Genomic DNA, 12,020 nt, shown 5'->3' with positions numbered 1-12,020 from the left:
AGGGAAAACTGAAGGGGGGGTAGAATCAGAGGGGGAGACGAACCATGAGCGACTATGGATTCTGAGAAACAATCTGAGGGTTTCAGAGGGAATGGGGTGGGGGGATGGGGTAGCCCGGTGATGGGTATTAAGGAGGGCACGTGCTGTAATGAGCACCGGGTGTTATACGCAAATAATGAATCATGGAACACTACATCCAAAACTAATGATGTACTGTATGGTGATTAACATAACATAATAAAAAAAAAACTAAGACACAGAGTAAACATTCAATGAATGGCAGCTTTGGTTTATATGATGATGATGGTGATGATGAAATTAGGCCACATCTAAGCAGACTGGTGTTTCGGACAGAGGTGTCCCACAAAGACACTGAGTAACAAAGCAGATAAAAGGAAAAATTCAAAAAAATTTTCATAATTGTCAATATTTCGTGGGTTAAGGACCAAAATTATAGCTTGATGAGCCTTGGAAATTTCAGGGTTTCACTCAAACACTACAGATCCTTGGACAAATCTAGAAAAATTATTTCTGTTCTCTCTGTCCACAGGTAGAAGTAGAACTAATATATTCATTTTATCACTAAGGAAAGGAGGAGAATTTCATTACATCAGGGTTTCTCAAAAGAAGCACTCTTGATTTTTTAGGTCAAATAACTCTGTACTCTGGTCCTCTGAAGTATGGGTGGGTAGGGAAAGCCAAAAGGGAGAGTTGAAGTCACCAGCAGCTGAAGGACCCTGACGATGAATTTAGCAAGCTTGCATTTCAAGGGCTTGGAATGAAGTTAAAAAATATCACACAATTTTATATAATCACAATACATTTTCTGACTTTGAGCCTTCACTGAACATGTGCACAAATGCATAAACATAATCATAATTTATTCTAGGTAAGCTCAGTGAAAACACGGTGATTTCTCAGGCAATCCTAGCACATTATAATAATTATAATCTAAGCACATTCCAGATAAAGCTTTCTCTGCCTTTTCTCCCTTCTTTTCTCCCTGGATTTGAGTCTAAGTTGGAGGATTAAGGTAGGTTGATCAAGAAACTTGCTCAAAAGCTGTGCAGTATTGCTGGGAAGGAAGCCAGTTGCTTCTTAGTTTTGATGTGTTTTGATCCTATGCAAATGTCCTTTGAGCTGTAACTAATTTGCTTTGATTTTCAGGCACATCTCATGTTTTAGCACCCACCAGAACATACAGTTTTATAGTCGGAGTTTGGTCATTTGGTCATCAGCCTCTGCCCAGGGTTTATCCACTTAGAAGTTTGTGATGTAGCCATGGTCTCTGGTTGTCACGCTACATTTTCATTGGCCTAACCGCTAGGTTTCTTTTGGTCTTCTTTCTCTTGTTCTAGTTCTCCCCCCACCCCCACCCCCCACCCAGTCTTGAGATTCAAGATTCAGGAATGATCAGAGGCTCTCACTGTGTCCCCAACACCGTCTCTTACCCATCTCTGCTCTGTTATTTGCAAACTCTGTTCTCAAGGGGAATATTGACTTGGTGGAAGGAAATCAGACCAGACCAGTGCGGTATTCTCTTCCATCATCATGATGCCAGGGATTTCTCCATGCTGGTTGCTCTCTCATTGAGCCTCACCCATGATGCAAGAGATGTTCCCTTTTGTTATCAGAAACCAAATTTATTTATTTATTTATTTAAAAATTTAATTTATTTCAGGGAAAGGGAGTACGTGCACATGAGAGTGTTGTGTGCGCATGAGTGGGGGTGGTGTAGAGGAAGAGAAACTCAAGCAGACTCCACACTGAGTGCAGAGCCTGACCCAGGGCTCAATCCCATGACCCCAAGAGCACAACCTCAGCGAAAACCAAGAGTCAGATGCTAACTGACTGAGCCACCCAGGTGCCCCCAGAAACCAAAATTTAAATGACAATTCAGCTGTATCCACCTTTGCGTGTGGGGAGAGTGATGAGAAGGGTCAGGGTCAGGCACCAAGACAGACAAAAGTCTATAGGTTCTTGATTCTCTTCCAAATTTGCTTCCTTTCCTGCACAGCTTAGATGGTTTTCTGGTCTGGGGTAGGGGTAAGAGCATGGATGTACTTCACCAGATTGTTTTTCCTTTCAAGTCTTTTTGGTCATACGTTACACTTGCATCAATGTTTTTGTATTGGAGTCTGCTCTCCAGCCCCATCAGATCCTAAGTAAATGGCAAGATCCATCATGGAAGGGGTACAGGAAGAAAGAATAAACTGATACCTCAAATGATCCCTCTGACAGGTGAATGTTATTCAGGTTTACCTTGGCTTCTAACAGAAATCCTTCCTTCCATCATAGCTCTGCTAACAATAATTTGTAGGGTGCCCTAATAAGGATTCTAGCATGTGCTACACTCCTCTGATAAAACACCACCAGTTCTCCTTGGGCCAGGATTCAGATTCTATTCATGCAATGTGCATTCCCTCTGTTGACACGTTCCTGTTGTCTAGAGGCTGGACATGCTCACTACTGCCCTTCATTTTTTTGGATCTTATCCATAAGACATAAGGTCCGTTTTAACCACCTTATGACATCTTTCCCAAGCATCTTTCTTTTCTAACTAGCTAAGACTTAATGTGAGATATGTGTGTGTGTGTGTGTGTGTGTATCATTGAAAATAATTCAAATTATTTTCTCAAGTTTTGACAGCAGTTTGATTTCAGTTTCCTGGAGACAAAACAGGCTTCTGAAAAACAGAAATGAATATTACTAATTTTCTAAATTTTGACCATATGACTTATAATAAAATGATGATCACAAATATGACAAGCTTTTAAAATTGCCAAGTAAACAGTCTCGTTTGCTTCTGTGTTTACTATTACTCATTTTCAGCATGTTATACCATTTTCAGAGTCAGTTGTCCTTGCCATTTTAAAGTTCTCTTTACAAGAAATAGGTGTGAAAATACGTTTAATAAAGTAAAGAAAGGCCAGTACAGCGTCAATACAGAGATTCATGTTAAGGAATAATTGGAAATATTATTAATACTAACCATAATAATATAAGTTCCCAGAATGTCTTTCTTGTAGATAAAGATAAATTCACTGAAAATAGCACTGGATAAATCAAAATTATGTTCAATTATAAAAAGAATTATATAATTATATGATTTTTCTATTATTACTTGTATCTTACTGACAAGACCTTGGTTTTGTCATGTATTTAGCAAATGATTATTTAGCAAATGATTATTAGCTACTTACTACTTGTTAGGTATTGAGCTTACAGGGGTCTCTGCTCTCACAGAACTTATAATTTTAGTTTCTTTTTTTTTTAAAGATTTTTATTTATTTATTTGTCAGAGAGAGAGAGAGAGAGAGGGAACACAAGCAGGGGGAGTGGGAGAGGGAGAAGCAGGCTTCCCGCTGAACAGGGAGCCCGATATGGGGCTCGATCCCAGGAGCCTGGGATCATGACCTGAGCCGAAGGCAAACACTTAACTGATTGAGCCACCCAGGCTCCCCTAAATTTTAGTTTCTAATTCTATAGAGTGATTCAATTTTCTATGTAAGAAAGGACTATAATCAAAATTATAATTTTTTCAGGCATCTTATAGACTCTCTAAATGGTTCTATTTTTGTAAACACTTTTTAAAGATCATTTTAAATAACAATTTAAAAAATATTTTGTGAACATGCTTAAAAGCTAAAAGGGCAATAGAACTTTAAAAATATTTAATTTTGACTTTAAATCTGTATTTGCATTTTCACTTGTGGCCAAGAAGGTACTTGGATTTGTGTTGAAAGAAGTAGTGCAGTGAGTTATACTTTTTAAAGGTAACTGCCCCTAAGACACTAGGAGAGGAGAAATGATGCTCAGAAATCCCCTGGCTCACTCACTGCTGCCTGACTTAAGAGCTTCGTTTTAATATTAGCACTTGGAAGGTAAGCACTAGCAGCCTCCAAGGGAGGTGATGTTCACTGGATATCATATGACTCCAAGTGGGAGGACAGAGAAACTGCTCAACTGTTGACAAACAGAGGTGAGAAAACATTTATGCCAGAAACATACACACCCACCATCAGTAACATCACCCTGACTCATCTGCCCTAGTGGATAATAGACATTTTGGAGTCCTCCCAGAAAGATGGCCCTTGTAGGATATGTATTTTACTTTAGATAGCTCTCAGTAGGATGTCAAAAAGAGTCTCTATGCAGAAAAATAAACCAGATAGCTAATAATTCTTTGGATAATTTAACAGAACCCCATCAAACATCCTTGTGGCCAGACATTTGGCAAGGCTAGAATATTCCCAGCATCTACATTCTCATCAGCGTACTCTACTCTGCCAATGTCTTCTACACATGCTCTGCTGACCTGGGACAATATCACTAAATATCAGGAATGACTTGATAGCCTATATTCATTTTGACAAGTGAAATCAAGTTGGAAGAGGGAAGAATGGGCCTTTTGTGGTTCCATCTCTTGTGCCGTTACTGAGACATGGTACACAGGATCCCAAAGATCTCTCCTTGCCCTTTGCTAGAAATAGCACATAAATTGCCAATCTAGCTCTTCTATAATTCAAAAGTGATCCAACAATTAAAATGTATCTCTGTTTAGAAAGTGTTAGAGCCGGGCGCCTGGGTGGCTCAGTTGGTTAAGTGACTGCCTTCGGCTCGGGTCGTGATCCTGGAGTCCCGGGATCGAGTCCCGCATCGGGCTCCCTGCTCGGCAGGGAGTCTGCTTCTCCCCCTGACCCTCCCCACTCTCATGCTCTCTCTATCTCATTCTCTCTCTCAAATAAATAGATAAAATCTTAAAAAAAAAAAAAAAAAGAAAGTGTTAGAGCCTAGTTGCTCAGCTGTTTTACACTTCAAAGCTGAACAATGTATTTTCAAACAGCATTCTCATTAAAGGAGATTTTTGGAAGCTTGCTTTGATTCTTTGAATACTCAGTTGGGTCCTGGTCAGGATATTTTAGTTTGCTTTTAGTAAGGCCCACACTATGATTTTCTCAGAGTTCTAGTTAATTAAATCACATCCATGAATTGCTTCCATCACACTCACTTTAGAGATATACTAATAACTGCTCCTTTTTAAAACCACATTAAATGGGTCATGAGTAAATGCTAAACCATCTGAAGCATGACTAAGCAAAAGAGGAAAATATACCACTGGAAGGGAGCTAATGTGTAGAGGGATTTCTCTTGAATTTATAAATACTGGTTAGGTTCTATGGTGGGGAAGTATTAAAATATTAAGTTACAGGATCCTCGATATGGCTAAGAATCTTTCTTTTACTGCAGCCTTAGAAGAACAGAGGAGAGATTCCTAATTCACATGGGGTGGTGTTTTGCATATCTTAGCCAATTCGAATAGAACCACAGGTAGTTTTTTTCAATGAGACCTTCACTTTTGCCAGACATCTTAGAATGGAAGAAAGCAGGTCAGGGAAAAGGAAAAATAGGTGAATAACCATTTTCCATTGTATAAGCTGCTATGACCTTCTGTTTTTATAATAAATACCACATAACATAAAACGAATGGAAGAGAAATTACCAAGTGTCCCAGAAGCCCATCTCAGAAAATGTAAAATCAGAAAAAAATCTTTTGAAAACTCTCTTAATGTATCTCTCAAGACTGAAAGAACTATACTATTTTGGGCTTGTCCTTCTGACCCCACTTTCCTTCTAGTGAGTCAACAGAATTCAATACTCAAATGTTTCATAGGATGCAAAAGATCTGACATAATTCCCAGGCACAGTTAATGGAGTTACTACTGGGGAGAGGCAAAAACCATAGGTGTGTCTTTGTTTCTTTGTTGAGTCTAGGTCTGACTCAAAACCAGAGGAAAACCATAAAAGCATCAAGCCAAGAAGACAATTGTATGTTTGGCCTTCCTGTAGAGACAATGGTAGGACTATGAGACGTCCACATTGTCTCAAAACAAGTTTCTGGATTTCCTCTATCATAAGTTCCCTTCCTGAGATTCTCAGAGCAGCCCATATTCAAGGACAAGGCACCGTGCAAAAACAAGATTTAATTAGGGACCCAGGAGGTGGCAAAGATTTAGCATTATGCAATCAAATTAAATATTCTTCTGCAGCTTTTTGTTTTCTTAACAACTTAGCAAAGTTACTCAGAATATAATAAATCCAATGGAGAATAAAACCAAGTGATTAAATCAATGGTGGCAAACTCTATGACCTTTTCAGAGCATACTTAGTTTTCCATTTTTGTCTGAATCCATTCCAAGAAGTAACTTCAGAAACAATGTGGAAAATTATTTGATCCAGTGTCCAAAATTCAGGGTTTGTCAGAAAGAATCAAATTGTGCCTTTATGTCTGAGGATTTTCTGAGTACTGTTTCAGTGAGTTCTTTACCTTTTAAAAGTTTTAGGTCCACGTGGAATAACGGGGAAAGCACTGGGATCTAGTTCTGGCTTTATTCATTAATTTGTTCATCCATTCATTCATTCACCAACAGACTCCCTCATTCTTTCCACAAATATATGTTGATAACTACTATGTGCTGTGCACTGTGCCAGGCATTAGTGATGCCATGTGGATCGAAGACAAATAGCCTTTGTCCTCCAAAGCTTACTAGTCCAGTGAGGAGGAAATCTATGTTATCAAATTACAACTACACTATAAACGTTTCTAAAGGAACATGATCCTATAGGGAATAACATGTATCAAAGCCTTGGGCAGGAGAGAGCACTGTATTTTGGAAAAGTTAAAGAAAGCCCAATGTGATTGGAAGCAGAAACAACTCTAAAAATGGTGTGGATCCTGTTTTTTTAAATGTCATTCTTTACGAACAAAAACTAGGACTCCCTGGAAAAATGGCCAATTCCAGGGCTGGGGAAGGACAAGTACAAGACGAGGCCAGTAAGAAAGTCCTCAAAGAACAGAGAGGAGTTGTCAAAATGACACTGAAGCAAAGTCAGCTTTAATTAATTTGACCAAATTTCTGGCAATTTGAGTATCAAAATAGATAATGAAAATAGCACGTTATAAAACATTGAATAAAAAAATGGAATAAAATAGGAAATGATGAGTCCCTAGTGATGTAATTATTATACATGAATAAATTCAAAGTTTGCTGAAGAATGAGATATTTACATGGTCTCAAATTACCTCCCTATAAAATATTTCTTAATTAAAAAAAGGAAACAAAAATTAATGGAGAACCTTGGCAGATACCACCTTCAGGGATCAAAGTTAACATCATTAGTCACCATAAAAATTGAAATTGTCTTCTATGTTATAGCAATCAGTCAGAAGAACACAATATCTTTTCTGATTCTTGCCAAGATGCACAACCATCATGAAGAAAAGCCAGACCAATCCAAATGGAGAGACAGTTTCCAAAATAATTGGCCTGTAGTCTTCAAATTTCAAGATGATGAAAGCCAAAGAAAGAATGAGAAATTGTTCCAAGTTGAAGGAGACCAAAGAGAGGTGATAACTAAAACACAATATGTAACTTTCAAACTGGACCTTTGGCTAGGACATTTCCCAAATACCATATAAAAAACTGAATGGGATCTGAGAGATGCATTGACATGAAGTTCCTGATTTTGATGGTTGTATTGTAAGTATGGAGGGAAATACCCTTGTTTATAAGAAATGCACTAAAGGTTTTGGGGGCTAATGGAGCAGCAATCTATGCACCCAAATAACTAAGGGGAAAAAATGATGTGTTCTATACTTCCAACTTTTATACAAGTTTGAGATTGTTGCAAAATAAAAAATAAATCACTTAATTAAAAAGGAGAGCAAAAGGCCAACGTAGCTAGAAATCTTGGCCCTCAATTTCACCACCTGGACAACAGGGAGAGTAGTTGAAACCCATGAATATCACTCAGCTCCAGTTATACTATAGTGTGCTACCTGGTCCCCAGGAGTGACACACAAATGAAAAAGAATTATGTACTAGTTGTCTATTGTTGTGTAACAAATTACCACAAACTTGGTAGCTTAAAAATACTCATTCATTATCTCATAGCTCTAGAGTCCAGAAGTCAGGAATAGCACAGTTGGGTTCTCTGCTGAAGGCTGAAATCCAGGTGGCAGCTCACCACATTCTCAGTGTGTCCTCTTGGGCTGTCCTCTTCCAAGCTCATGCCTTTTACTGGAAGAATTCAGTTCCTTGAGGTTGTAGGATTGAGGTTGCCACTTTCTTGCTGGGCACTGCTCTCAGCTCCTAGAGAATGTTCTCAGGTCCCTGTCTTTTAGTCCCCTCCATCTCAGCAATGGAGAGCCTTCCTCAGATGAACTCCTTCTCACATTTTCAATCTCCCTGGCTTTCTCTTGTGTTACCATCTAGAGAAAACACTCTGCTTTTAAAGGGTTCATGTGATTAAGTTACACCACTCAGACCACTTGTCTAGCTTAAGATCAATTGATTCGTAATCTTCACTTCTGCAAAATCCCTTTTGCCATAACACAATCATGGGAATAATACTGGGAGGAGAGAGCTGTGGGGGCCATCTTGGAATTCTGCCTGCCACAGGATGGAAGAGAGAAATTTGTTAGAGTGGCTGTCAAACAATGTGGGTAAAAGAGAGAAGAATGTGCTTCTTGAATTCATGAACTGGGGGTTGGGAAATTCTGGACTATAATATTTGAAACATCTTCAGCAGTGAAATTCTTTGATTTCTCTTTATTAGGCTGTGAAAACAGGCACAGTGTGTTTCTGATTTACTGTTGCATTCCCAGCACTCAGCTTAATGCCTGGCACATAGTAGATAATCAGAAATGTCGAGGGTATGAAGGATAAACAATAAGTGAATGATTGGCTTTGACAACGGAAGATTTATTTTCTTATTTAACTAATCTAAGTCTTCAGTGCTGCTCCCTCAGTGAGTTGTTCTTCCAGAATAGTCTGGTTAAGGGGAAAGCTGACAGTTAATATTCAGTTCCCTTTTGATTGATGATACTTGTGTGCATATAAAATTCCAGAGTTCTTTTTTTTAAGCAAGTATAATTTGCTAAGAAGACTTGAAATATATTCATTGATCAATAAAACCAGCTAATACATTAAGATTGGAAGAATCTTATGATGTATGTTTCAGTCAACATGTATTATGATGAAAACTTAAAACATTCCCAAATAGGGGTATAGGAAGAAATTATATTAAAGATTATTTTGGAAATACTTTTATTGCTATTTGTTATTATAAAATGTGAATATGCTCAAGGTAAAAAAAAAAGAAAAATGCACAAGAGTATGAAAAAGAAAATAAACATCCATAATCCCACAACTCAAAGATAATCACTATTAATATTTTGATGTATATCCTTTCAGATTTTTTTCTCTGCAACCATGGGTAACAACTTACCAGCACATACATGTATAGTTTTACATAGATAATTTTATATAGAGTTGTTATACTCTGCCTCTTTCATTTAAAAGTATACCATAGACAGAGTTCTAGGGTCATAAATGCACTTATGAACCATCAAATTTAATAGCTGTAGTTTTTTATGTGGTTGTAATAACATATTTTATTTAGTCAGCCCTTCCTGATGGGCTGGCTAAATAAATCATCTTCAGTTTTAAATCATCTCCAATTTTTCTTGAAGTATACATTTCACTGCAATAACCCGCCCCCCCACCCAGTACATAAATTTTTGTACTCTGGCTTCCTTATTTCTGTAAGCTAAGTATGTCCAAGTACTAGTGATAAGTGAAAAAGTATGCAAATCTTGATATTTCCAGACTGCCCTCAGAAATGTTTAACCCCACAAACAGATTATGAAGTGCCTGTTTATCCTTTACCAAGAATGGGTATTAACAATTAAATATTTAATCTTTTCCAATTTGACACATAAAATATGTTGTTTTCATTTGCCAATAAAGATGGAAAAAACATCTTTATTTTTTCTGTTCAGTTTAAAAAATTTTTTTGAAGATGGCTCTTAGACATTATTTTCTCTTATTCTTTTGTCAGAAAGTGTATTTTTGACCTCTTGTAAATATTTAAGCCATTATCTAAATAATTTCCAAAATGCATTCGTACGGTAGGCAGCCTACAGGATGGCCCCCAATGATCCCAGCCACCTGGTATTCACAGCCTTCTGAAACCCCCTCCCCTTGTAGGTGAGCTGGCCTTGTGGTTCCCTCCTTTGTACGGCCAGAACAACATGGTGAAGGGGAGGGGATGTCACTTCTGTGATTAGGTTATGAGACATCGTGACTTCCATCTGTGAGCAGCTTCTCCCTTTTGGCTTCTTGGCCCCATGCTTTGCTGAAGCAAGGTGCATGTTGGAGGCCCATGTCACAAGGAACCCACAGGAGGCTTTGGCCAAGAGCCAGCAAGAAATGACACTCTCAGTCCAACAGCCCTGGAGGAAGTGAATCCTCCCAACAGCCATGTAGGCTTGAGAGTGGATCTTTTCCCAGTTCTGTCTTCAGATGTGAGCCTGCACCTGGTGGACAGTTTGAATACGGCCCTAGCTATCCCCAGTCCATTGTCCTGTACAGTCTCACTCTGAGATTCCCCCTGCGGCATATTTTATCTTCAAAGTTTACAATGTGCACTTTCCAGTGTATGGAAATGTGACTTTAACACATTCTATCTTATGGTATAAATCTCAAATATTTATTTTGAAATTCCTATATAAACAAGTTTTCATAGACTGTATAGCAAAGTGGGCATTTTAGAGTAGCCAAAAGGAAATTTGGTCTGAGATTTATTTACTCTTGACAAGAAAGTTGATGACAACTCTTATGTTTATGCTTGTTATTTTTGTTATAGGACTTACTGGATACCCTCTCAACATTCTACTTTCCAGCTAGCACTGGGATTCTTAATGGCTCCCTTCTGCTTTGATTTCACAATAAAGATCGGAAATTCTATACCAATTTATTCGCATGTACTTGTATTTGTATAGATTTCAGCATGTACTTATCTATGTCCGGACTTGTCTAGCTTTTGTGAAAGGTAAAAAAGATAAATCTCTTACTTCTTGATCCTGGGGTGCATAATTCCCCTGGGAAATGTTTCTTGGCAGGGGAGCTGGGTTGTATAAAGGCACACCCATTCTGCCTCCAGAGGATTTGAGGGTACCTCTGCTTCCCCCTCTAGAATAACAATTGTTGTCCCTCAGCATTTCTATGTCAATGTGGGTGAAAGTGTTTAAAAACTTGAAGACTTTTAGTGATGTAAGGAATTTATCCACGACTTCTCATTTGGTTCTCTGCCTAGGAGGCTTGGTCAGGGGTCTAGAAATTGTAACTTACTGTGAAAGGAGAAAAATTCTCTTCCCTTTCCACATTGCTTCCACTCCTTGACTCTATGACTTTCTGCCTTCACCACGTTAAATGCCACTTCAAAAGATTCCTTTGGGAGGGGGAAGGGCAACAATTTTCTTCCACTCATTTAAATGTCTATTAATTGCGAGAGCCAGAGGAAAAATTTAATAACGCCTTATAGGGACTATATTCACACATCCATTAAGTGAAATTCGCCAAGTTTTCACAAAATTGTGAATTCAGCAGTGAACAAAACAAATGTTAAGTTTCTATCAATCAAGTTTTTTTTTTTCCTCATACAAAGGAAGGTGACGACACAAGAATTTGAAAGGTGAGAGCTACAGGTGGACTAACACAGGCAAGAAGAGCTCAGAAGGGAAAGGGATGAAGGGAGAACATATCCCCTCGTTCACAAGTTTAGCCCTGGTCAAGCCATGTCTGAGTGATCACTACACATTCTGTTTTAAACAAAACAAAGTGATTGCTTCCCTCCTGCCCAAGGTCAGGGTCCTTCCTATTACCAACTTTACCATCTTATTTTTTTATTATGTTATGTTAATCACCATACATTACATCATTAGTTTTTGATGCAGTGTTCCATGATTCATTGTTTGCGCATAACACCCAGTGCTCCATGCAGAACGTGCCCTCTTTAATACCCATCACCAGGCTAACCCATCTCCTGACCCCCCTCCCCTCTAGGACCCTCAGTTTGTTTCTCAGAGTCCATAGTCTCTTATGGTTCATCTTATTTTAATTTAACATCTTATTTTATTAAGAGAAGTCCAAAAGTCTGTGTTAAAGGCTAAGGGA

Source organism: Leptonychotes weddellii, chromosome 7 (assembly GCF_054177405.1).
Source record: "Leptonychotes weddellii isolate Sample4059 chromosome 7, ASM5417740v2, whole genome shotgun sequence".
In the NCBI taxonomy this organism is placed as follows: domain Eukaryota; kingdom Metazoa; phylum Chordata; class Mammalia; order Carnivora; family Phocidae; genus Leptonychotes; species Leptonychotes weddellii.
This window is presented reverse-complemented; position numbering follows the sequence as displayed.